The sequence below is a fragment of the Phoxinus phoxinus genome (genome assembly GCF_949152265.1).
Source record: "Phoxinus phoxinus genome assembly, chromosome: 13".
Taxonomy (NCBI): Eukaryota; Metazoa; Chordata; class Actinopteri; order Cypriniformes; family Leuciscidae; genus Phoxinus; species Phoxinus phoxinus.
The window spans coordinates 8,801,546-8,827,419 of record NC_136888.1 but is presented as its reverse complement, the minus strand read 5'-3'; the positions used below and the strand labels follow the sequence as shown (position 1 = coordinate 8,827,419).

The following is a 25,874-nucleotide window of genomic DNA, read 5'->3' as shown; positions in this document are numbered from 1 at the left end:
CTTAGGTAGATGATGACATCACTGTTTTCTGCAGAGCAGCTTTATAGATAAAATTAACTAATTTCACATTGAAATTAGTTATTAAAATTAGTGAAGTATTTCACAACTTTGTCGCTTCACCATGGCCAACTCTCACTGAAAAGACTGACGTCAGGTCACTGATAGCCATACAAATGTTTTTGTGTTTTCAAAAGAAACCGTACTGGTTCCATACAGTCTGTATACAGTCGTCCCCACCCAGGTCTAATATATTCTCTGTCTCTTTTAGTATTTAGGAGTGAGTAGGAAAATGATGCAGGACAGCAGCAGGGAAGGAAAGAAAAAAAGCATGATTTGGCTTCCTGGCCGGCAGGCTACCGTCAGCAGCACCTGCACCGCTGGCTGCCCGGTAAAGCAGTATTATTACAATGTCAGCTTTAATCAACATTGTAGTCAGCAGTGAGATTGTGCAGCGCTGCAGTTGTGTAGGAGTGTGGCGTCCTGATCAGCCCACTGACCACTGAAACACACGGACACATACAGTAACTCATGCAATATTAGTGCAACAGTGAACGGACGCTGTTTTTGTTTTTTACCATGCATTTTCTACATATACATAAATTAAAAAAAAAAATATATATATATATATATATATATATATATATATATATATATATATATATATATATATATATATATAAAAACAGCAGCCAGCTGTGAGATGAATCACAAACTGAAAGCTTTGATTCAGTGCAAATAAATAAACTGAATTAAAGTTTACGATGTTGTGATTAGTCTTAGAGCTAACAGAGATAAAAAAATAGAGTCTCTAATGCTCACCAAGGCTGCATTTATTTGATTAAAAATATTGTGAAATATTATTACAATTTAAAATAATGTTTTTTGATTCGAATATATTTTAAAATGTAATTTATTTCTGTGATGGCAAAAGCTGGATTTTCAGCATCATAACTCTTCAGTCACATGATCCTTCAGAAATCATTCTAATATTATGATTTGCAGCTCAATAAACATTTATTTTTATCAATGTAAACAGTTGTGCTGTTAAAATAATTATATAATTTTTTTAATATAATATTTAATATTAGAGATGCTCCGATCAGTATTTTTGGGGCCGAACACCGATTACCGATCACCAAAATCATGATCTGCCGATTGCCGATCACTGCCGATCGCAGAATGGCAAAGGAATAGGAATCTTTTATCTATAATCTAGCAGAGTTTGCACCATTTGTAGAAACGAAACTACCGGTAACTATGAGGTGGCAAGAACCATTTTTTTCTGGAACAACCAATTATGAAAAACACTCAAAAACCAGTAGGTTGTTTAGGCCTATCAGACAAAAATTCATGAAAGAACTTTTGTAGGCCAAGTCAAATTTAAGACCGTTTTAAGACATTTTAAGATCATAAAGATTGAAATTTAAGACCTACACGACGCATTAACCAGCAAATAACAAATAAAATTAGCATCAATATGCACTTTTTGTTTACATAAGCATTAAAATAATAAAATCAATTATGGCTAGATTTTAAAAGAGTGTCTTGCAACATGTTATCTACTAACATGTACAAGTGCAAATAAAGTTGTGACAAAACAGGTTTTATAAAAAGATAAACCTCATATTTGAGCCTTTAAATAATTTTCTTATAAAAAGAATGATTCAAAAAAAAGATAAATTACAGAAATTTACAATGCACATTAGCTTATCTTTTATTATTAATAGTAAAATTCGGTCCGATTTTTCCGTGGCGTCTGTCGTTGCTATGCAACCATGCACAGAGCTCCGCTTTGTAGGCTACGACTACTTTTTTGCTACTTTGTAATGACTTTCTGTAGCCAGCGTTTCTGGAAATGACTTTAAAAAAAACTTCCAGACGGGAGAAGGAGAACTCATGTTGCCACTGGCAAGCTCCGGTCTGCTGTTGTGTGCCCGTGCGCCGCGCATGCAGGTGGGAAAAAAGTCGCGCGAGTAATTTACGTCACGTGATCTGCTTTTTTGATCGACGCTTTTGGGGTTCGCCGATCAAGCTATTTTTAGCCAATATCGGCCGATCATGATCGGCGGCCGATCAATCGGAGCATCACTATTTAATATTGATATTACTGTCCTGAAGAAGCTGCATAGCAGATATTTACATGCATTCCAGATGACAAAATAAATACTAAAATGACATAAATTTTTAAAAGAAGTTTGCAAAGTTCACATACTAGTATGTTTCTTCTTCGAGCATCAAAGACTGAGTTGTGCAGGAGTTAAAAGTAAAAATCCAACACGATTTCCCAGCATGATAAGCACATTTAAGTTGTTCTCAACCACAGTTGCTTTTATGTGGAGATACAGCTTCATCACTTTGACAACTGAGAAACTCATATACAACAGTCACAGATGCTTGATAATCTGTTATGCAAATTAGTCAGGGCAGTAATAACATTGATTATACTCTCTCTTCTTTTTTTTTAATCATATTTTTAAGATTTGAAATTCTGCGTTTCTATAGTCCTATTCGTGCTGGACTAGTTTTCCAGGGGAATGTTAGAGAAATTCATGTTTCACAGACGTACTTTGAGATTTTAATCCCGTCCGAGTCTGCCATGTCAGTGTTTTTCTCACACAACCTCAGTAAAAATTCCGGTGCAGATGACCTACAGTTTTTCTGCAAACTCAATGGTCCTCTGAGAAATCTAATCCCATCCGAATGCGAATGTCTGAGAATGCAGATGTTGAAATATCCTGACGCTTCTCCTCATGTGTTTTTTGACCAACCTGAGCTTTCCAACAAAAAAAATAGCATTATAAAATTAATAAATAGAGCAAAATTGCGGAAACTGCGAAAGACTGCCCATTTTAATATCAGTGTCAGTTAAATCTTGTGTAGATTTTTCTGTTAATTTATGCAATTTTATTATAAACAGCTACTGCTTAAAACTCGTAAAGTTTACTTAAATAGTGTCTTTATAATAAATTAAAATGATATCGCCAAATAATAAATTAAAAGACATGCCATATGTGATCCACGCAAACACAGCTCATGACCTTCTGTAACGCCCACGTATAGAAAACACACACTCCCACTCTCTGTATTAAACACAGAGATGTTAGTCCCATCTAAATCGGTATATGAAATAACAGATATCGAGTGAAAAAAATTGTAACTCAAACGTTGTTTAGAAAACTAGTCCCGTCCGAATATTGCTGAAATGAATCTGCAGCAGTTACAAGTAAAAGCTCTGTAAGTTGTTCATAATATTGTCAATGTTTTGTGCTTTGAGACGAGGTAATTTAGCGGCGTCTATCGTCTCGTGATACTTTGTTGTACAGACTCATGTGTTTTGAAGGAGCAGTGGCTTTGAAGACGCTCTGAAGAAAGGGTGGGATTTCTTGCTTTCAAAGCTAGCTTTCTATTGCTAGCCTCTCCGAAATTGCCTACCCTACCTTTAAGTCTTATTTGATTGCATACAGCCGGTCTGCACAGAGTAACGTCACATCACAGTCTCACATTAGCCTGCTGTGGTTTTAATGTGCTGAAAAATGCAGGAATGCTTCACTAGAACTGAACTCAGAAGGCAGTCGTTTTAAGTACACAATCAAGATAAGTTATGCACTCAATACACTAGTTTAAGACTGAAAATTATGCTAAAATATATCTTGCTATCAAAGTTCTGTCAGGTTGTAGAAGGATGTATTGATGTTTGAGACATTTATATGACCACACACACACACACACACTCGTCTATTCAAACCTCATCTGCTGGAAGATCTATTGAAATGATGCCAGCCTTCCAGCTGCCCTGCCACAGGCGTTTAAACACACGGGTGGTAACGAGAGACGACAGGACGGACATGTCTCACTGCATTCCTGTCTAACCACCCTTAACACACCTTTACTGCATCACCGGCACTCATCTAACTGCATCGAACATCTCATTCACGTGTGATTTTAATATAAGCTGACTTTATAGTCTAGTCAAAGAATACATGTTAAATATTCATCATCTAATATTGAAGATGGACTCATTTGAATTTATGGAGATGAGTTTTAAAAATGCTATCTACATTCTACTAATTGACTTAATGCATTACACAAATTGCTTAATTTTAATTACACTTTCAAAACAGACCTATAAAACGTGTGCTTACATGGGCTTGGCGATATACTGTATTGAATAATCATGAAACATTACAGATGCTTTTGCTGGCGATATAAAATTGTGTATAAAACATTGTGATGCTTTTAATGCATCATTTTTATCTGGCCAAAGATCATGTCATAGACTAGTTTTATGGTAATTCCTTGATTTTCTTTAACTAGACTTCCTGTAATTTACCTTGCATAAAACATTATGGAAATTAGGGTTCCTCTAAATCAGGGTTTCCAAACTGGGGGTTTGAAGAGCTAATAATTAATTCAATCATAAAAATGTTCGATTAAAATTAAATAAACATATACTTAATAAAAAAATTAAAAAAATCGAAAGAATTTTTTTTTTTTTTTTTTTAGATACATTTTGCAATTAACTGATATCAAAGGTGTTGTTAATTAATTATTGAAACATTAACTTGAAATTCTAGGTGGACTTCAAGCTAATTTTTAGGTCAAAGAGGTTCAGATGACAAAAAAAAATTTAAAAAAAAATTGAGAATCCCTCTCATCAAAGTCATCAAAATTATAGAGCTATACATAGAATCTTGTCAAAAAAAGATTGTGTTAGCTATACAGCAGCATCTTTATATTCAAGGCAAAAACAATCTCTCGTTCCACAGTGTGAGAAGGAGAGAGACAGAGCAAGAACACTTTCAAGCACTTAGCCAGAAGATTTCCCAAACCGTTTTAAATATTTCATTAGGAATCCATGTTGCTTCATGCATGGTTAGCGGTCTCGACTCGTGCAGAGGTCAGACAGAGTGCAGAGCAGCGAGAGGTTATGAGCCCAGTTCACTGACGGGGCACTTCACGTAACCCTTTCACCACCGACAACTAGCACATACTACTGAACAATAACGCTTTTCTGGTCCAAAAGAATAAACTTGCACTTAAAGGGTTAGTTCACCCAAAAATGAAAATAAATGTCATTAATGACTCACCCTCATGTCGTTCTAAGCCCGTAAGACCTCCGTTCATCTTCGGAACACAGTTTAAGATATTTTAGATTTAGTCCGAGAGCTTTCTGTCCGTCCATTGAAACTGTATATACACTATACTGTCCATGTCTATAAAGGTAATAAAAACATCATCAAAGTAGTCCATGTGACATCAGTGGGTTAGTTAGAAGTTTTTGATGCATCGAAAATACTGTTTGGTCCAAAAATAACACAAAATAAGACTTTATTCAGCATTGTATTCTCTCCCGGGTCTGTTGTCTGTAGCATATTTTAAACTAATCGGTTAACCGGTTTCAACCGGCTAATGAGGCTCGGTGGTCGGTCAAGAATTTTTTTAGTTTTCGCCATCCCTAGTGCTTTCAGCGCTCTTTAGCTACGAATTTATTCACAGTTTACTAAAGTAATGTTCCCAACACCGCATGAATGTTATGGAGAAATGTTCATGGATGCAGAGCAATGATTCAGACGAGCCAGACACGCATATGCACGACTCGCACACATGAAGCAGTCGTCCAGATGGGTGACCATAAGCACAGATGTGCTTTGTGAAATAAACACAAGCATCAGACACTCAATTTAGATATGCCCCTGTTTACATAAATAATTATATTTAGAAATATCAACAAAAAATATAATAATAATAATAATAATATTATATATATATATATATATATATATATATACTGTATATTAGCAAAATTCTAACTTTGGAACTTCTTGGAACTTTGAACCTCATTACTAATATCAAAGAAATTTTTGAAAAGGTTTTATTTTTCTGAGGGTCATTTTAGGTTTGTTGAAGGCAGCAACACTATGAGAAACAATGCAAAGAAATTATTTATTGATTAATTCATTATTTTTTCACAATTGGTGAGGCAAATGCAACTAAATGCATGACTGAATGAAGTGAACACGAAAATGAACCTCATTGGTTAAATAATTCATTCATCATTTTTGGATGTAATAACCCTATTCTAGAACTGTTCTCAGTACAGTAAGTTGACACTAACAAATGTGAATCATGTTTTTAATGGGGGAAAAAAATATGCATTTCTGAAAAATCCACATGAGGCACCAGGCGAGAAAAATACTTACTTGTTTATTCACTTATTTTATTTCCACCTCACATGCATCATGGCTTTGCAAAGTATATAAAATGGCTTTGTTATGCATATGCAACAATATAAGAATATCGATGGATCACTACATTTGCTTATTTCAATTATCAGATGTGTCTGGTGTGGCCTGGTCTCTGTTGTGGCCGAATATTCAGACAAATTAAATTAATCTGCATGCTGCACAAGATCTGGAAGTAAATTAGGTCTGTAAGCCAACTTGAGTCCTTCATTTTCAGATGAGTAAACAAAAGCACAACCGCCACCATCGATTTTCATTCACAACTGGCCTATTTAACACAACGCTGCAGCCATGCACACTAAAGTCCAGACTAAAGCTGTCAGCAACCTATAAATGAGTTCAAGATGCTGGTCTGTTCAATGCAATGCCATAAACAAAATACTGCAATATTTGGCTTTAAAGGAACACTTCACCCATTTGCATTAGACTTTGTATCTTTAGAAACCCAGTCACATTTTCGAATGGTCATGGTTTATTCCCTTATTTTCCCCTGAGATGGGAGAAATAAGGATTTAAGTGTTCCACTTCCTGCTTTTTATGACGCAAAAATCGTCAATTTGCGTCATAAAAAGCAGGAAGTCAAATTTCTTTGAATAAGGGTAAGACTACAAACACTAGCTCATCATTTATCCAGTAGAAGGCGCTGTTCCGCATGTTTTCAACCCGCCCATAGAGGGATCTCACTCACAGAATGTACATATAGTGTCAGCCATTCTTTATTTGGAAGCTAAGCTAAAAGTTTCTTATTCTGTGGAGAAAGCTGAGTAGTAGCGGTGACCATCCTCTTTTTCCCGGACATGTCCGGCCGTCGAGATCGTCCAAAATGTCCAGGATTCGGCTTTTGCTTTCTGCAGTCGCATTCATAGTTTACATGCACACCTTTTGTTTCAATCTAACTGAATTCATTCCGATTGGTGAATCTGAATGTAGTGTTTACATGAACGCTAAACAAGTGATCGTTTGATGTGCGTTTTAACATTGCTAGGAAAATTCCCGCTCCTCCGTGAGAGATACGAGACCGGTGCGTCTTACAGGCGCCGGCGCCACTCATCAGTAATCACGCCACCGGGCTCGCATCGTTCTCCGCGGCCGTCAGTCTCGTTCCTGCTCGTCACAGTAAACATGAGGAATGGCGACTGAAGAACGCAAAAGCCGAATCCTGGACATTTTGGGCGACATCAAAATACTGGGCAGACTCACGGAGACTCACTAGTAGCATAGCCGTGTTGTTTACTGCGATCTCTTACCGGTAGGCGTGGCCTCCTAGGGCAGCGAAGCAAGTGCATTCTGGGAGTTGTTGTCTTTCATCCCCATAAGCCAAAAATACATTTTCTGGCTTTTCTCAGTCTAGAAGGCTCCAAATTCAAAAATAATTTCACATTTCTTCTACATAAATGACCCATTTTAAATACACATTCATCTTTCCAGAGGTGAAGTGTTCCTTTAAACAATTGGAATCGATCAATCTAAAATAATAATAATCATTTATTCACACTGTTCCAAACATGTAGAGCCTTTTTTTCATATGTGGGACACAAAAGAAAATATTTCGGAAAACTTTCAAAGTACAAAAAAAGGATGCAAAAGCACTATAAAAGTGGTCCATGACTTGTGCATTACATTTCATATGATAGCTTTGTTTACTCAAATTTATGCTACTTCTGCAACTTTTTGGCATCTTTCTGAGTTTTTCTTGGTTTAGTAGTGGATGGAAACGAGAACCGGCTCGGTCTTCAGAATGAAGACAGAAAAAAAAAAAAAAAAAAACTATTCCTTTATAAAGTGAATCTATAGAAAACAGCACCCTGAGTAAGATACTTTCTATTCAATCTTCTGAGGAATAAAGTTAGAAATGACTCCTTACTCAAAGGCCATCTTGTAAGGAGTGCACATGACCCAGTTCTAGAAGGGTGCCTCGATAACATTAGCAAAAGCAATTAACCTTTAGCCGGCAGCTCCTTAAAGTGAACAGGGTGCAAATATGTTCTTTTATGCACAATGATTACATACACTATAATAGACAAGCGTCCAAGTTTCTGACCTAGAACGCATACACTCATCTATAAACTCTTTGAGACAATGTACTGTAGCCTCACTATGTTTCTTCTCTGGGAGAACACCACTCTATATTCTCAAAAATGAAAAAAAATATTATAATAAACCAGTCTAAGGTGTTTATGCTGGGGCCTGTTTCAGAAAGGAGGTTAAGTGAAAACTCTTTATGAGTATGTTAACCCTGAAATGAGGGAAACTCTGGGTTTTCCGTTTCAGAATGGGAGGTATATCAAACCCGAGAAAGCAGAGTAAAGCCCCATTCACACAGCACTTTGAACCCGGCAAATTGCCGGCAAATTGCCGGAACGCCTTCTGTGTGAACGCAAACACGACCCGGGTTTAATGCCGGGATCGATGCCGGGTTGGGGACCTAGTAACATTGCCGTGTTCAGACCCGGAACGCGCGCTGTGTGAACAAAAGCCAGGACAAATGCCGTAAGGGGTGTGTCGTAGTGATGATGCACGAGCCTTCGCAATGTGGTAGTTATCGTGCCACTCTGTTACTCTGTTAGAAGAAAGTTTGTGTTCGTCATCGATACAAGAAAGAACGAAAAGATGTCTGCAAACTGGACTGAAGCAGAGACCCGAGAGCTCCTTGCAATCCGCGCCGAAGCTGAGATCGTTCGTTCGCCACCTTATACGTCACATCATAACGTCACGCGTCTATCCGGGACATACCCGGGTTGTGTGTGAACGCGCTCTCTGATTCCGGCAAATCACTGTCAGTGTGAATGAACCATTTTCAAACGAACCCGGGTCAAATCCCGGGTCACTTTATCCGTGTATTTTCCGGAATCTCTGTGTGAAAGGGGCTTAAGTCAAGCCCATTTCTGAAAGAGGGGTAACTTATACTCAGAGTCAGTTACCATGGCAACTTACTCTGTGAACCTAACCTGGTCGAGAGCAGGTTTTCTTTCGGTAAACCCAGAGTTTCTTGCGGTCTCCTGCCCCTTTTTAAAGAGGAAGCGTTGTTTAAACACTTCATTCATTCTTTCTGTACATTTATTTATTGCTGTTTTTCCGCTGTTTTAAAAAATAAATTAATAGCGTAAGATGAAGTATATATAACTCCTTAACTGGCAACTGAAAATACAGTACATTAGAGTTACATCATGTAGTTCTAAACAAATTCTACAGAATTAAACTGTGGCATTTACTGAAAATCACTTGGGGGATAAGAATGTCCGTTTATACTTAGATATAAACTTCGATTATAGGCTACGCCACATACAACTGTGAATGTGTAGATTGTCTGATGTGTAGACACATAATATTAACATTACCCTGTAGGCCTCTCTGTGGCGCAGAAACTGTTTCTTCATACCCATCATCCTGTGAAGATGAGCATTTGTACACTTTATAACACTATTTGTCATAGTTTCTGGTGTATTGAGTAGGCAACTTACAACTGTCTGGGGTTCTGTTGGGACAGGAGGCTCCAAAAGACAGATATTAGTCTCTAGATAGATATTAGTCCCAATAGATATCAGAATCTATTGGGACCAACGAAAAACCCAACACAAAGTAAAATAAATGGAAATATCAAAAATACCCTATAAAAAAAATAACACAGACCTCTTACATTTTATGAAGGCCCTTGGATCTCCGGGAGTGACTGGCTCTGATGAAGGAATTCCCTCAGCCAAAAATGCTGCTGCACTGCTAGACACTGGATGCTATTTAGTTATGTAATATGTCAAATGTTTGTAAAGTCAGATAGCCTACACCCATTATATGCTCAAGCCTTACCTGATTGAATTATGTTTTTATTTTATTTTTATTTTCAGCTGCTGCCACGTTCTTTTAATGCCTGCAGGATTGCACCTATAGCTTCATGAAAATTAAAATGAGGTTGAATAACTGTTCTTCCAGTTTCACCTCTGATATTATAACAGTTACTCTAAAATAGTTATTAATTACTAACTACAAATGACATCTTCAACAGTGTAATTAGATTAATGTAATAATTACTATCTTTAGAAAGTACTTATTATTAATTACTAAGTCCCATATCAACCTCAACCACTTAAACAATACAATGAGGAGAGACAAGAAACTGCACTTTTAAATGCTTTCAAAATGAACAATATACAATTGCATGAATTATTCTTGAATTGACCAAAGTTTGTAGAGGGAGAAGGTTACATTCAAAATATACCTTTTAAAAATGTATGTTAAATCCACTATTGTTTTATACAGAATTGTTCTATAGTCTATGCAGTAGCCTATTTAATGTAATTACATCATATTTTATTTTAAATTACATAAGAATTAAGAGTAATCCCTTTAATTAAATTACAATATTTAGATTACTTGGTAATTAATTACACCCAACACTGTATAACAGTAATTCCTCTTTGTGTCTGGCGCTGTTGCCATGATGACTCATAATATCTGCGCTCCATTGATAATGGCTTTTTATAGTTGTGGTGCACACGCTCAACCAATCAGAAACGTTGGGGCGGGCTTTACACGATGACGACAGAGCAGAGACGGTGACGCAGATTTTGTACATTACAGAGATGGATGCCGCCGTGGAACATCACAACATCACTCGTTCGAATCAGCTATCGCGTCTGTTTCAAGCGATTTAAAAATTGTCATTTTCATTAACACAAACAGAGAATTGCTGAGAGTCTCAGATGTTTCTCCGTCGCTCTGCATACGTCATGTCATTCATCGCTCTGATTGGTTTTAGATCTATCCAATTGCGCCCAGAGCCATTTAAGCGACATCCGTTGGTGACGCCCCTGTGGAAATGATTTGTCTATGGAGCTTTGCCAGACCCTAACTCAGTTACAACTGAGAGTGGTCTGGGTTTTCCCAGGCTAATTGTTTAGACATTATGATGACAAATGTAGCAGTTACGCATAATCAAATAACAAACAAATGGTAGAATAAGTAGTGCTTTTACTGTCCATTCATTGCAGACGACAAGCAGAAAACCCATGTTGCGCATGCGCACTTCGATCCTGTATTCTTCAACATGTACGGCAAAAAGCACAAATGTGCGTTACATATCAGACATGGACCAATTAAAATCCATCATTACACCACAGCTAGCCTACATGCCTAATCCCCGCCAAATTCAAAGTCAAAATGACAGCACCGGCCGATATCACAGAGTTAAGACATTTTTCCAAGCTTGATTTTAATTCAAAATCTGAGTTAATAGCAAGAGGTCTACGCCAGCCTTAGATGGACTAGTGCAGCAGAAGGGCCCAAAAAATGTCTGATCGTTTCAAACAGACTGGTATGGAATTAACTTAATGTTAATGTAAGCTAAGCGTTACTCGTTAAAATAATTTTAATTAGGCTATTCAATAAGCTAACAAACTTGTTTGTAAAATTAAACGTTAGCGCAGTTTATCATGGCAACATGTTACCGCCATGTTGACGAGTAAATGTTAACCTAAGTTAAACTGGGGTGCACAAACCTTACCTTGCTTGCTGGTCTTATTATTTTAGGGATAACAGTCTTCATAAGGTGCATTGATACACAACTCAGGTGGTCTCCGGAACTCTTCCACTCCTGAGCAAAACCTGATTTGATTTGATATCGTGCTGATTCCATGTCTACCCCTGATGCGAGTGGCGAGATGTGACAAAAGACAATAGAGCCCATTATAATAAGTGATACTGTGACACTGGATGCGGCTCAGCACGACATGAGTTAACCGATGCCCTGTTATATTTCTGACGTACAGTACTCCACGTGCTCACACTATTTCTGACACGAAGGACAAATGCATCTGCATTTTGCAATGGTCGCTTTGTAGACAGCGTCAAGCTATTGCAGCATTGTTTACAGTGCATGGCTATAATTCATGTCAATCCAAATATAAAAATTAGAAGAAAAAAAAAACAACGATGGAATGTCACCAAAAGTTGATGTTCCAGCAAATACAGTAATAAACAGCATTTTGTTTTAAATACAGTAAAAATCTGTATGTGGTGTTTGATGTCACAGAAAATTCCCATAACGTAAAGGGAATCACAGTTATTTGCTGTAAAGAGAATTTACAATATTGTACTGGGTGTTATATAGTAAATAACTACAAATTACAGAAATGTCTAACAGTGTAGGCTGGTTTACTTTACACAGAGCAACTACCAAAATATTATTTTAAAGCATACAAATGTAACCTTTTGCAATGCGGTTCATATCATAAATACAATAATCCTGCATCGACTTTATGGCATGTTCTTTCAGATTTCAGTTTTGATATATATATGAAACAACAGAACCAGATAATCAAGCTCTGCAGGTTCACTTTTTTAGAGGCCTGAATCTTCGCAGGAAAGATTTCCACGGGAGCTGGATTGGGCCAGCCATATCACAGTAATTCATATTTCCCAAATGTAAAAATAACAGCTTGCACACGTGTGTTATTTTAACATATCAAAAAATATCTCAGGAGATGAACAGATTCAGATTATTTTATTTAATGCCATGGCAGCATTCAAAGCTATTTTCATGGCAAAATTTCAATTACAAAAATACAAATATCATATAAATATAATAAAAACAGAACAAACAACAAGTCATTATACAAGATTTTTTTAAATTAACATATGATAAAAAATCTAAAACCTTTTCAGGCATAATCTCATTAAATATGTCGTTAAGTGAAGTAACTTCATAAAAGAGCCTTCTGCTTGTATAAAGTCCAGGACAATCCAATAAAATATGTTTTACAGATAAGGGAATTTTACAAAACATGCATAAAGTTGGGTCTTCACCTTTACAGGAGATGAACAAGGTTACTGGAGGTTAAACAGGAGACTTACTAAATCAACATAAGCTCTTTAAAAACTGAAACAGCAAGTGTCCACAAAATACTGATTAACACTGAGATGTAATGTAATGTTAAGGTTTAAGTAAAAATAGGTACGATATTGAATGTTTCAATCCAAATCACTCAAAAACTTGATGATGCAAGAACCGTCATAATAGAAAAGACATGAAATAGAAACTGGATATCAATATTAATTCATTTTACCATTAACACCTAATTAATTTGTGATCTTATCATAATTAGCATATGAATGGAGTGTTATTAGGACAGTGATTCATAACCTTGACCTGGTAACTCAAGGATCCTGGGTTCAAATTTAAAAAAGGATCAAACATCAACTGAGGAAATCGTAAATCGTAACCAACAACTGTTTTGCCTGTTCACACAACTTGCATGATTACAGGTGTAGATTATTGATTAATGAAGACTTATATTACACACACAAAAAAAACTAATTTTATCATAGTGGATTTGTTTGCATCACATAACCAGCTCCATATCTTTGGCTTTTCTGGTGTAGTACCAGGTGTTTGGTAGCTCACCTGGTACTGGTAAAATGGCATGGTTGCTCCAGCAAATGCATTTTTATCTAACATTTGTTTTTGTTAGCATTACTGGTTAGGTTTAGGGTCCGGTTTCGTGTAGGTGGTACGTAATTTTCAAATGCATTACCCACTCAACAGACATTTAATTTCCAAACTGCCTCAATACAAACAACAAATCAACATAATAAAGCGTTGCCAGATTCACATTAATCTCTTTCATTTAAAATCTGAATGCGCTTTTAGCACAACTCACTGAACATTTCACTTTGATAGTGTTGTGAAACGTAATGACCAAGGCACTGTCATATCATTGTGCAGAAATGTTACCACATGCACATATTTACAATAAGCCAGGGTTGCAAATGAGAAGATTACGCAATTTTTCATCAGCAAAGTGCATCATCCTCTGGATTATATAAATCATGTGGTTATTTATTGTTTAAAAAACTACTGATTCTATAGCAAAAATTACAACATCAAGACCAGTACCACAATATATAGCCTAATATTACTAACACCATGATAAACAGGCATTAATATTGTATAAGAATTCTTAATTTTGTAGCGACAAACTAATTTTCAGATTACGATGGACTGGTGAAAGTGCAGCTCTCACGCTTTTCCAGTGCACACCCATCTGAGTTTTTCCTGTAATCTCCGTCTATACATCCTGACATACGCCAATTAAGTTGTCTCCTCTGAGATAGTCACACAGCTGGGATTCCAGTGTGAGATCTCAGCCTCAACACCTTCACACACAATCCATCCTCAAAGAAACACATCCATCATCTTCATAAAGAGCACAAAACCACAAATGACTAATTAAAGGAATGTTCCAGTTTAAACAACTTAAGATGTGTGGACATCCTCTGCACAGAAAATAAATTCAACTACTCCCTCTGTTTGATTCATAATCATAGAAATCTTCAACACGAAATCTGCTTCAGCACCGATACAAGATGAAACTTGCTGAATTTCAAAACTACTCACCAAACAGCGTCTCTGGTCGATGCACATCATATAGGAAAGTTGCACAGCACCTGTTAAAGAAATGAGAAACGTCCATCATAAATAAGTCATTATCAGATGATTTTAGAGAGCGGTTTCTTAGAGGACACAGGGACACTTAAACATGGTTGTTAAAGTCACGACACAGTGAGCCTGTTTTTTTACGACCTCTACGACAATAAATCAGCTTTCTAATCATTTGCAGAAAAGCAGCATCATTAAATTTAATAAAAACATTTAATAAACATTAAATATTGATGAAATAAACAATGTTCAAGTGAATCTCAGAAAAAAACATTTGTGCTATAATTTACCACAAAACAAAAGACAAATAATTTAAAATGATATTGCCCCAAATTTTAATTACTGTAAAGGTAAAACAAAAACTTAAGGTATTAATAAAAACCATTATAAAATACTAACAGTTTTAGCATTATATACAACAAATACTAACAAAATGTATACTTTAATACATTACTATTAATGCTAATACTGGGTTGGACCCTCTTTTGCCTTTAGAACTGCCTTAATTCTTTGTGGCATAGATTTGACAAGGTGCTGGAAACATTCCTCAGAGATTTTGGTCCATATTGACATGACAGCATCACGCAGTTGCTTCAGATTTGTCAGCTGCACATCCACGAAGCGAATCTCTCGTTCCATCACATCCCAAAGGTGCTCTATTGGATTGAGATCCGGTGACTGCGGAGGCCATTTGAGTATAGTCAACTCATGTTCAAGAAACCAGTTTGAGAATATTTGAGCTTTGTGACATGGTGCGTTATCCTGCTGGAAGTCAATACTCAGCATTTATACTCAGGTAGGCTGTAGCATTTAAACGTTGCTCAATTGGAACTAAGGGGCCTAAAGTGTGCCAGAAAATACCCCCAACACCAGCAGCCTGAATTGTTGATACAAGGCTGGATGGATCCAATCTTCTAATGTCCAATTTTGGTGAACCTGTGTGAATTGTGGCCTCAGTTTGCTGTTCTCAGCTGACAGGAGTGACACCGGTGTGTCTTCTGCTGCTGTAGCCCATCTGCCTCAGGTTTTAACATGTCAAGAGATGCTCTTGTGCAGACCTCGGTTGTAACGAGTGCTTATTTGAGTTTCTTTTGTCTTTCTATCAGCTCAAATCAGTTTGGCCATGCATTGTTCTCTGACCTATAGGGTGGGGTATCAGTAGTTTTTTATCCGATATCAGTACCTACTCTGTATTTTTTAAACGGTCACGGTGCTTGAACGGTTCTTGAACCAGTACTTAAGAAAACGAAACCAAAAAATAATACCCTTTTATTTAAAGGGCCAAACTGGACACAATATTAACTTAAATCTTTAAAGATGTTCTGATTTCTGATTAAATGAAAAATTGCGCCGTTTAATACTGATGTAAAACACTTAAGTTAAGATCAACATTTTGTCTTCACATATTATGACTTTAAGTATATTTTATTTTAAGTATAGTATATTTTACTTTAAGCAGTGAAATATCTGACACTGAGCAGAAATATTTAACACACACAGCATAGCCTCGTATAAAGAAGTGTTGGAACTTTGTTAAAACCTTTTGGACACGTTGTCACACTGTTTGCTAGCCTACTAACTTGATATGCAAGATTTGCAGTTGGCATTAAATTACTAGATTTACCCGAAGAGGAACGGCTGCTGTTATGTTATGCTGTGATGTCCACCACCACACTGGCAACCTGCTAAACTTGAACTTTCGTCAAGCATGTCAGAGGTTCTGGGTTCTAATCCGCATTCGTACAGTTTTTTTTTTTTTTTTCTCATCAAAACCGATTATGCTCATCAGTGGTTGTATATCAAACAGGGACACGTTTGTGTGCATTATATTTTGTGATTTCACCGCAACGGATTGAAGCGCGCGTCCGAGTGAAGACAGTGCGGTGTGCGCGAGCCACAAGAAAAGACACTGTATCCGCGCCACTGATCGCAACGGCAACGAGCACTTTGATCACTTCATTTAAAAAACACATTTCAGCGCTAGATCGTCTCTTATTTAACAAACGAACGAAATGAATGCTCTGCTGGTTAACTGGAGATGTTTTATTTATATGTATTCGAACATTCGTGCCACGAGATGTTTTAAAAAGTGGTGGGGACAATATCGACCCTGGAAAAAAGTGGTGGGGACCCACCCGTCCCACCCGCAAATTACACCTATGCACTCCATGTCTCGTCAGATATTTCATTAAATTCGAAGTCTTACCTCGCTTGCATGATATTGCTTTATGGCATTTGTTGCATGTCGCAGAGTCTGCATTACACCACGTGACATGCAGCCAAACCTTGGAGCGTTTTGCCTTCGGCATCTTTATTAATCCTCTCGCTATCAGTTCAACAAGTGTGCCGAGTAGCAGCACTGACAAGTTGACGCCGGAACACCAGGTGGCAGTAAAAAAAAAAGTCAGGCTATTTTTAAAGCTACTGTTGTCCTTTTTTTTGGCCTTCAAAACACCTTAAAATTCACATGTCGAAATCAGGAAAATCAAAACGTTGCATACAGCCCTGTGTCTTGGTGTGATTACATCAAACAATATAAACTGCCAAAGAAATTGGCTCGGATTCTCTTAAATCCAATTTTATTGTTTAAAAAGATGTTGTAGCCTACATATTTGTCAACCAATTTTTTCAAAAATGTTTAATATCATACATTTTCCCAGGGTGAAATCCGTTGCCTAAGTTTCCTGTTAACATTAAAGGTAAAAAATAATAATAAAGTAAGTGAATTGTAAAGTATTTCTCTTTGTTTGAATAACTACTCAACTCTACCTTACACATTAATAATGGAAAAAGAGCCACTTTGGTGTAAAAACACTATGGGCTCTATCTTGCATGTATCAATCCTATTTTGCACCCGCGCACAGCGGACTTTTCCCTCTTTATGTTGTCTATATCTGATTAATCACAGATACAAGACGTGTTTAATTTAGTTTAATAACCAGCTAGCAAAAAAACTGCAGTTTACCGACCGTACATTCACAGTCTCAGCTCCATTGCAAGATGGAAGATGGTTGTTTCTATGGTTTTGAAAACGCACAGTGATGACTGTAATCACTTTCTATCATGCAAAATAAAATGAAGTGCAAGATGTGCAGCGCCAATATACACAAGATATTCAGCATTATAATGAGAACAGGATTGTGATAGAATGTTGTAAATTATCTGTGCTTTAGTTGCTCGTGTATCAGCGCGCTGTTGAGGGAATAGCGCATCCAAAAATTCCCTATCAAACCACTGACTGTAAAAAACTAGTTCACATGCACATTCGCGTCCTTTTGTTCATGTAAGTTGTAATGTTACGTTTATCTAGGATATCTGATTATTAATCTCATAGGTTGTCGTAGAACGTGCTTCAGTTTACTAGAGATCATTTACTCTTTAGCTTTACCTCAAGCAGCTATTCCTTTTAGATGTTTCTTTTTCGAAAACATTGATGCATCATAGTGTTTTTTTTTCTAGTCATACGTTCATGTTTTCATGTTTAATGTCATAGTTTTATTTGTCAACATTAATTTTCGTAACAGTCTCTAACATTTCCAAACATTTTCATGACGGACAAGCCCCGCCCCCCTGATTACTCGAGTACTCGTTTTTGAGACCTGTTGATGATCGAAATGAGCAAATGACAAAAATGCCCATCCCTAATACACACTGAACAAAATTATAAATGCAACACTTTTGTTTTTGCCCCCATTTTTCATGAGCTGAACTCAAAGATCTAAGACTTTTTCTATGTACACAAAATGCCTATTTCTCTCAAACATTGTTCACAAATCTGTCTAAATCTGTGTTAGTGCTTCTCCTTTGCCGAGATAATCCATCCACCTCACAGGTGTGGCATATCAAGATGCTGATTAGACAGCATGATTAATGCACAGGTGTGCCTTAGGCTGGTCACAAGAAAAGGCCACTCTAAAATGTGCATTTTTATCACACAGCCAAATGCCACGTCTAAAGTTTTGAGGAAGCGTGCAATTGGCATGCTGACTGCAGGAATGTCCTCCAGAGCTGTTGCCCGTGAATTGTATGTTAATTTCTCTCCCATAAGCCGTCTCCAAAGGTGTTTCAGAGAATTTGGCAGTACATCCAACCAGCCTCACAACCGCAGACCGCGTGTAACCACACCAGCTCAGGACCTCCACATCCAGCATCTTCACCTCCAAGATCGTCTGAGACCAGCCACCCAGACAGCTTCTGAAACAATCGGTTTGCATATCCAAAGTATTTCTGCAAAAACTGTCAGAAACCGTCTAAGGGAAGCTCATCTGCATGCTCGTGGTCCTCATCGGGGTCTCGACCTGACTGCAGTTCGTCGTCGTAACCGACTTGAGTAGGCAAATGCTCACATTTGATGGCATCTGGCACTTTGGAGAGGTATTCTCTTCACGGATGAATCCCGGTTTTCACTGTACAGGGCAGATGGCAGACAAGCGTGTATGGCGTCGTGTGGGTGAGCGGTTTGCTGATGTCAACATTTTGGATTGAGTGGCCCATGGTGGCGTTGGGGTTATGGGCAGGCGTATGTCATGGACAACGAACACAGGTGAATTTTATTGATGGCATTTTGAATGCACAGAGATACTGTGACGAGATCCTGAGGCCCATTGTTGTGCCATTCATCCACGACCATCTCCTTATGTTGCAGCATGATAATGCACGGCCCCATCTGGCAAGGATCTGTACACAATTCCTGGAAGCTGAAAACATCCCAGTTCTTACATGGCCAGACATTTCCCTTTGTTTGTGCAGACGGAGAATTCGCCTCTGAAAAGGTTTCTTTCTAAAAACTCCGGCCAGAGTGGAGATTTTGGAAAACTTTGTTTGCACGCTTGCATGTAAACTGAGAAAAACAGAGTTTTAGGCAGCCGACGTCACATGACGTATGGTTTAAAGAGAAAGATGATGTGATTCGTTGATGTTGTTGCTGTTTTCGGGATTCTGATTGGCTACCGTGGGCTTGAGCTTCTCGTTACACTGCCACCAACAGGTTTGGCATGTTCTTGACGGCATATACATGGCATACACATTTTTCCTAAATATAATAAATGTGCGTGTACTGTGTGCATAATTATTTTGTATATATAAATACACACACATGCTTGTATATATTTAAGAAATATTTGCATGTATATAGATCTTTATATATAAAATATTTATATATAATAAACAACACATTTTTCTTAAATATATACATGCACGTGTGTGTATTTATATATATATAAAATAATTATACACAGTACACGCACATTTATTATGTAAACACAAACTGTTATTTTGGATGTGATTAATCGTGAGAAAATGTCACAATGCATTATACATATATATATATATATATATATATTAGTATATACATATAATAAATAATGGAAAGCAAATAGGCTTTATTATTTATAGCATTTGTTGGTGATTTTGTTGTGAAATATGCCTCAAACATGTTCTCAGATGGTTTTGTTAGATTCACTCATCTCATCTGAACTCAAACACAGACTGCTTCAGACGAGTGTGCAGAAGTTCTGTTCTGTTTTTGGTGTGAAATCTGGGCTGGATCTGAAGATCTCCAACACTTTCTGAAGCCTAAAGACCTAAAGACCAGTATCAACATGAAGACATGCTCAATTAATGTCCTTTCCAAGACAGATCTCCATTTAATTCTTCCCATTCTTCTGCCTGCCTGTGTAGTCGCAACAGAGCTGATGGTCTGGCAGCAATTTGAACCATCTGTGTGATTTTACAAACGTCTAAATAAGTAAGCTCATTTTGGAATATGTAAATTTGCTCTTGAATACATTATGCTGCCAAAGTTTTGTCATAAAAGCCAAACTCATCTGTGTAATTGACTTTTGACTCTAAATATCAGGAGTGAAAGCGACATGATTGACAGAGTTAGATGAACAAGCTTTTAATTCATTAAGAGGCAATTAGTAATGGAGCATAAAGTCTTTTTTTTTTTTTTACTTCTATGTTCAAATGATTTAGGACATAAACTGACCTGAACGACCACAAAGGTCACAGATCTGTCAATCATTATCTAAACTCAGTCAAACACTCACTACTGAACTGAACTGTGTGTCTACAGCATCAATAATTCATCACAGCACCTGACAGACATTAACTAACCAGGTAAATCAGAGCTTATCACCTGGACAAATCAACTAATAGATTTCCACATAATGAATCAGATAAGCACTGCTACACACAATTAATATTGTCTTGATTGCTTGCGAGGAAAGAAAGCAGCTTGATTTAACAGACAGAAATGCTGAGAGACTCCATCTTCTTCAAATCAACATTGATCAGCTCATTTAAAACACCAAAAATGAATGACATGCATCTATAATTCAATGCCAAACCGCCCAACATGAAACTCATAATTTAAAGACGTCAATCAAAGACAAGTAAAAAGAAAAATGTATAGGGCTATTTGTTAAATTATTAGCAAAGTAGCAAATCGATAATACTGCATTACGTGCATCCACAATTCAATGTCAAACAGCCCAACTCATCATTTAAAGACTTCATTCAAAGACTTTGACAAGCATGAAACACATCAGGAAAGAAGTCAACCATCTACTGAAAATACATTTAGTTTCCAATAACAGATCGAAATGTTTAATATCGACTCTATCAGAATCAGCAGATGTCATTTTACCAGAGGTTTGTATATCTACACAAATACAACAAATCCGAAAAAGAAAGTCAGTGAGAACAGAAAGACTCCATCCTCCTCAAATCAACACAGATCACGACTTAAACACACTGAAGACATACATCTATATGTTTGCTTTAAGGTGAAATTGTATTATATTACATGCATGACATTTTAAGTTTTATTTACACGTTATATTTTTATTCAAATTTGTTTTAAATATTGTACTACTGTTATACGTGTTCTGCACCTTATATAAAGCACTTTGGAGCTATAATATAATGTTTAGCATGGACATCTATCACATTTATTACTAACTGTGCATATAATATCTGTCAAACATATACTTGCTCATGCAAGGTACTTTTTGAAGTCAAATAAAAAACTTAGGGGGAAAAAAATGCATATGCAAACACATTATACAGTAACCTCAATTACAGTTTGTCTGAGTTGCTAAATCACCAAACTCCAATCAGAACCAAATTCTCAATAGCCTAAACCAATTTGTCAAATAAATCACTCTTTCTGTAAAACATTAAACAAGTTCGAGCAGTTAGACACTGTTTCCAAATCTCATTCTCACTCACTAAAACACATTTTGCACTGTGATGCATTTATGTTTCAAAACGCTAAACACAAGCAGATAAAAGTTAAACACAACTACAACACAGTTGTCATCATTTACACACAACAACTCAACAACAAAACTGTTGACCAACTATAATAATACAAGTCAGCTCAGAGTGCCAAAATTGACAGAATGTTGCACTGATCGTTGATACCAACAATGGATGGAGACAATACAAGAGGGAGAGAAGGAAGGGTATGTGTGAGATGAGGAAGAGTATGAGTTAGAAGTGGTGGACGAGGAGGAAGAGGATGAGGAAGAGCTTGGTGTGGAGAATGTTGACAAGGCTCGATCTAGGAAGACTAGAAGGTTTTTCCCTTTTCCTGCAGAGATGACATTGCCAGTGATGTGGACAAGGTCCTCAGGCTGGACCCAACATGAAGACGTGATGCTGAGGCAGAATCAATCTCTCATTGACCTTGATTTTTCAGTTTCACAACTCTTTTGAGTGTACTGTAACATGCAGTGTTACACCCCGTTCATTTAGTCTTTTTTAAACCAGTTTGGCTTTTGCAGTTTGGTTACTGTATGCTTACAGTATGCAAGTGCTGAATATACAGACATTCAATGGGCCTCCTATTCAATATTCAGTACAATATTATACCTGCAGCAGTGCATACAGTATTCAATGTATACTGCAAGATGTGATTACTATACTTTTTTTTAATTGCACAATTGTTTACTTAGTTGCAATATTTATTTCTGTAACTGCATGTTTTGGATTCTGTGTTCTAAAAAAAAATGTATGTAGTGTCAAATCTGTAGTGTTTATAATATTTAATCGCTGTGTGTATGATCTGAAAGCATTATTTGATTTCGAGCACAGATAAAATGGTTCCGAGGTGATTGTCTGATTTTGCCAGAAGAGTCAGATGTTTTCTAAATGTTTGAAGATTTGGTTTTCTGTTCAAGGTTTTAAGAAAGTTGGTGATGGTTTCGAGAAATGTGTTTTAGCAATTCAGAAAAACTGTAACATAAATCCATCAACTCAATGATATTGCAAACAATCAAAACCATCAGCTAGAGACTAAACTGTTTAAATAAATAATTTAGATTCCATGTCACATTAAAACCTTAATATTACCATGTGCAAACGATGACAATAACTGTCATTTAATCAGCAGTAACTCATGTATTAACATAAAAAAAACACAGCAATTCAGTATCAAATATTGATAGCAACAATTATTAATGCAGTTTCAATGGTTCCACACCTGTAACTGTTCAGAAAAGTGAAAACTGGCGTCTCCAGTGACTCTTTTCTTAAATTCAGGAGGGCATAAGCAGCGTAGAGCATACTATAGATTCTATAGCGACTGTAGAGGAAAATAAAGCAGTCTTTGCTGCCGTTACATTAGTTTATCTTAATGAAACACACACATGCAGAAATCACACTCATGTATCGCTTGTTAATTCCAGTAGCGGTAGTTTGTAAAGCCAATATGATAATGTTCTGAACTCCAGCTGTCTTACCTTAGGATGAATCTGCGCGCGTTTGTTTCATTGTATCACAGAATTCCTCGCGCTGCTGTCAGTGATGCAGCTCGTGCACACGCTGATGGGAATATGATGAGGAGGAGGATGATGCTGGGTTATTCAGCGCGTGTTTGGAGACTGGAGAGTCAGCGCGAACCGACGGCCTGTGGTACGCGCGCGAGCGTGTGTGTATGTGTGTGTAACGTCTCTACTCCTCCCCTTTAACTCTATTATTACTAAACACACAGCGCCACCTGTCGAGAGAGAGAAGGTGCAGGTGCATCAAGTTTCAACAGCAAAGATGAAAGTTCAGTTTGTAATGCCAGCGCATCAATTTATTGTAAAAAATAAAATAAAATAGTAGCCTATAGGCAATGCTTAGTAAATTATGATACAAACTATGATATATTAAATGCACTCAGTATGAGTAATTAAAGTTTACAGATTTTAATATATATATATATATATATATATATATATTTATTTATTTGTTTAATTTATTTTTACTCAATCCATTTCATTTCACTTCTGTTCGTCAAATGTCTGTGAAACTGTTCAGTTTATGTCTCGTTGTTGAATTTTTTATGTTCATTCTAGTATTTAATTTACACATGTCAAGTTTTAACGTTTACACGTTTCATTTTGCTGAGTTTATATAATATAATGATATAATATAATAATTAATTTTAAATATATTTACACATGTATGTTATCAGCATTTAAAAGCTTTTAGGATCTGATTTTTGTAGTATTATATTCCTTTTATTATTCTTGCAGTCCTTTATAGCCTATTACATAAGGGTCTTTTTGTATTTTTTTTAAACATTGTAATCATTTCATTAAATGTATGCACTGAATGGTGACAAGTTTCAACATCTAAAAGTATATTTTCTCTAATTCATACAGTACATGTAAAATGTAACCAAAAATTATCACAATGTTAAAAAAAAAGATCTGTCAAAAGAACTTGGAACGGTCAAGTGTACTCACAGCCAATGTATGTGACAGTTTAAACTAGGGAGGGAATGTTGTATATAAAAATATGTGGTATATTATTAAACAGTATATTAAATGTTTACAAGAATGTGATTAGTTTGCTTTTTTTATCTGTTTATTTCATGCATTACACAGCATATCAACACAGCCTTGATGAATCTTCAGTATGTATTTACAGTACAGTAAAAGTTGGATATTGATTTCTCTTCTGGCAGCGCCTCAGATTCACATTCAATACATGACTGACATCTACTGGTGGATGATGTGCAAATGTAGGAGAACATTTTTTGTTCAGGTTCACATTGCCATGGGCTTTATAAAAACTGAAGAACTTTAAGAACTGAAACCAGTCACTGTTTTACTCAAACATACCTCTTTCATTTTTCGTTGGTTGATTGTACACTAAAAAATGTACATGACAGTGGCAACACAATATATATATATATATATATATATATATATATATATATATATATATATATATATATATATATATATCCTATTTATATTAAGGTTTATACATGCTATTTCCATGACAGAGTTCAAGATAGATATTTTAGATATTGTTTCATTCAGGTTTATACATCCTGATAAAGTTCCCTTGTTTTTTGGAATTAAAATAGCCCCACATCATCGCATACCCTTCACCATACCTAGAGATTGGCATGGTTTTATTTCAGTTAGCCTAGCTGGTTTGATTTGCATTGAGAGATGATTTTATGTAAAGAGAAAAGTGAAAATTAAAGTACCACGTGCCAATCTCTATGGTGAAGGGTATGTGATGATGTGTGGCTTTTTTAATTCCAAAAGCCAAGGGAACTTTATCAGGATCCATAGTATCCTGGATCCATGAAAGAAATGAAAGCTTTAGCGTAAGTTCTGCCGGGAAGACTCAATTGTTGCGTCACTTATTATCTTCTCATCTATCCAATCACGTTTTAATACTAGAAGTATAAAAGACCCGTACTTACACTTGCATCTATATCTACTGACGCTTCACTCACCTCCATCCACCCCACCACCACCAAGATGATTTCTTCCCTCCACCAACAAGATGGGTTCCTCCGTCCATCCTCCCTATCACCATAGTATTTCCCCTTCAACCTCCCCACCACCACCAGGATGGTCCCTTCCAATACCGCACTGGATATCGGCTGCGCCCCCGCCATCTTCAGGCGGGAAAAGCTGAATCCGTACCCTCGGATTGCGAGTTACGGACGGGGCCTACGCCAAATAACTTATTGCATATGGCTTGCTGGGCTGTTAATAAATGCATAATTATCGAGTATCTATTCTCAGAGTCTTTCTGGTAGAACTGGCCTTTAAAAATATGCCTGCCTGGGTTAGGGTTAGGGTTAGGGTTCTCTCTATGGGAATTTAACATAGGAGTGTCCTGACTTTTTCCATATTTTTTTTTAATTAAGGCATTAAGATCATTTTCCAAAAGATTATTTT

The 25,874-nt window shown here is 36.7% G+C and overlaps 1 protein-coding gene across 2 annotated transcripts in view; it reads right to left on the bottom strand.

The window, feature by feature from the left end:
- The window catches only part of LOC307008764 (kelch-like protein 29), a 163,419-nt gene extending 137,942 nt beyond the window's left edge, over nucleotides 1-25,477 (bottom strand). The window contains exons 1-3 of one of the 2 annotated variants that reach the window (XM_079631895.1): nucleotides 25,424-25,477; nucleotides 23,421-23,677; nucleotides 14,632-14,681 (exon numbers count right to left, since the gene is read on the bottom strand). The gene's annotated coding sequence lies outside the window, so the exon portion shown is untranslated. Of the gene's footprint in view, nucleotides 1-5,087; nucleotides 5,169-14,631; nucleotides 14,682-23,420; nucleotides 23,678-25,423 lie in introns of those variants that run through there. The other variant, XM_079631896.1, reaches the window with a different exon arrangement.
- Nucleotides 25,478-25,874: the final 397 nt, after the last annotated feature.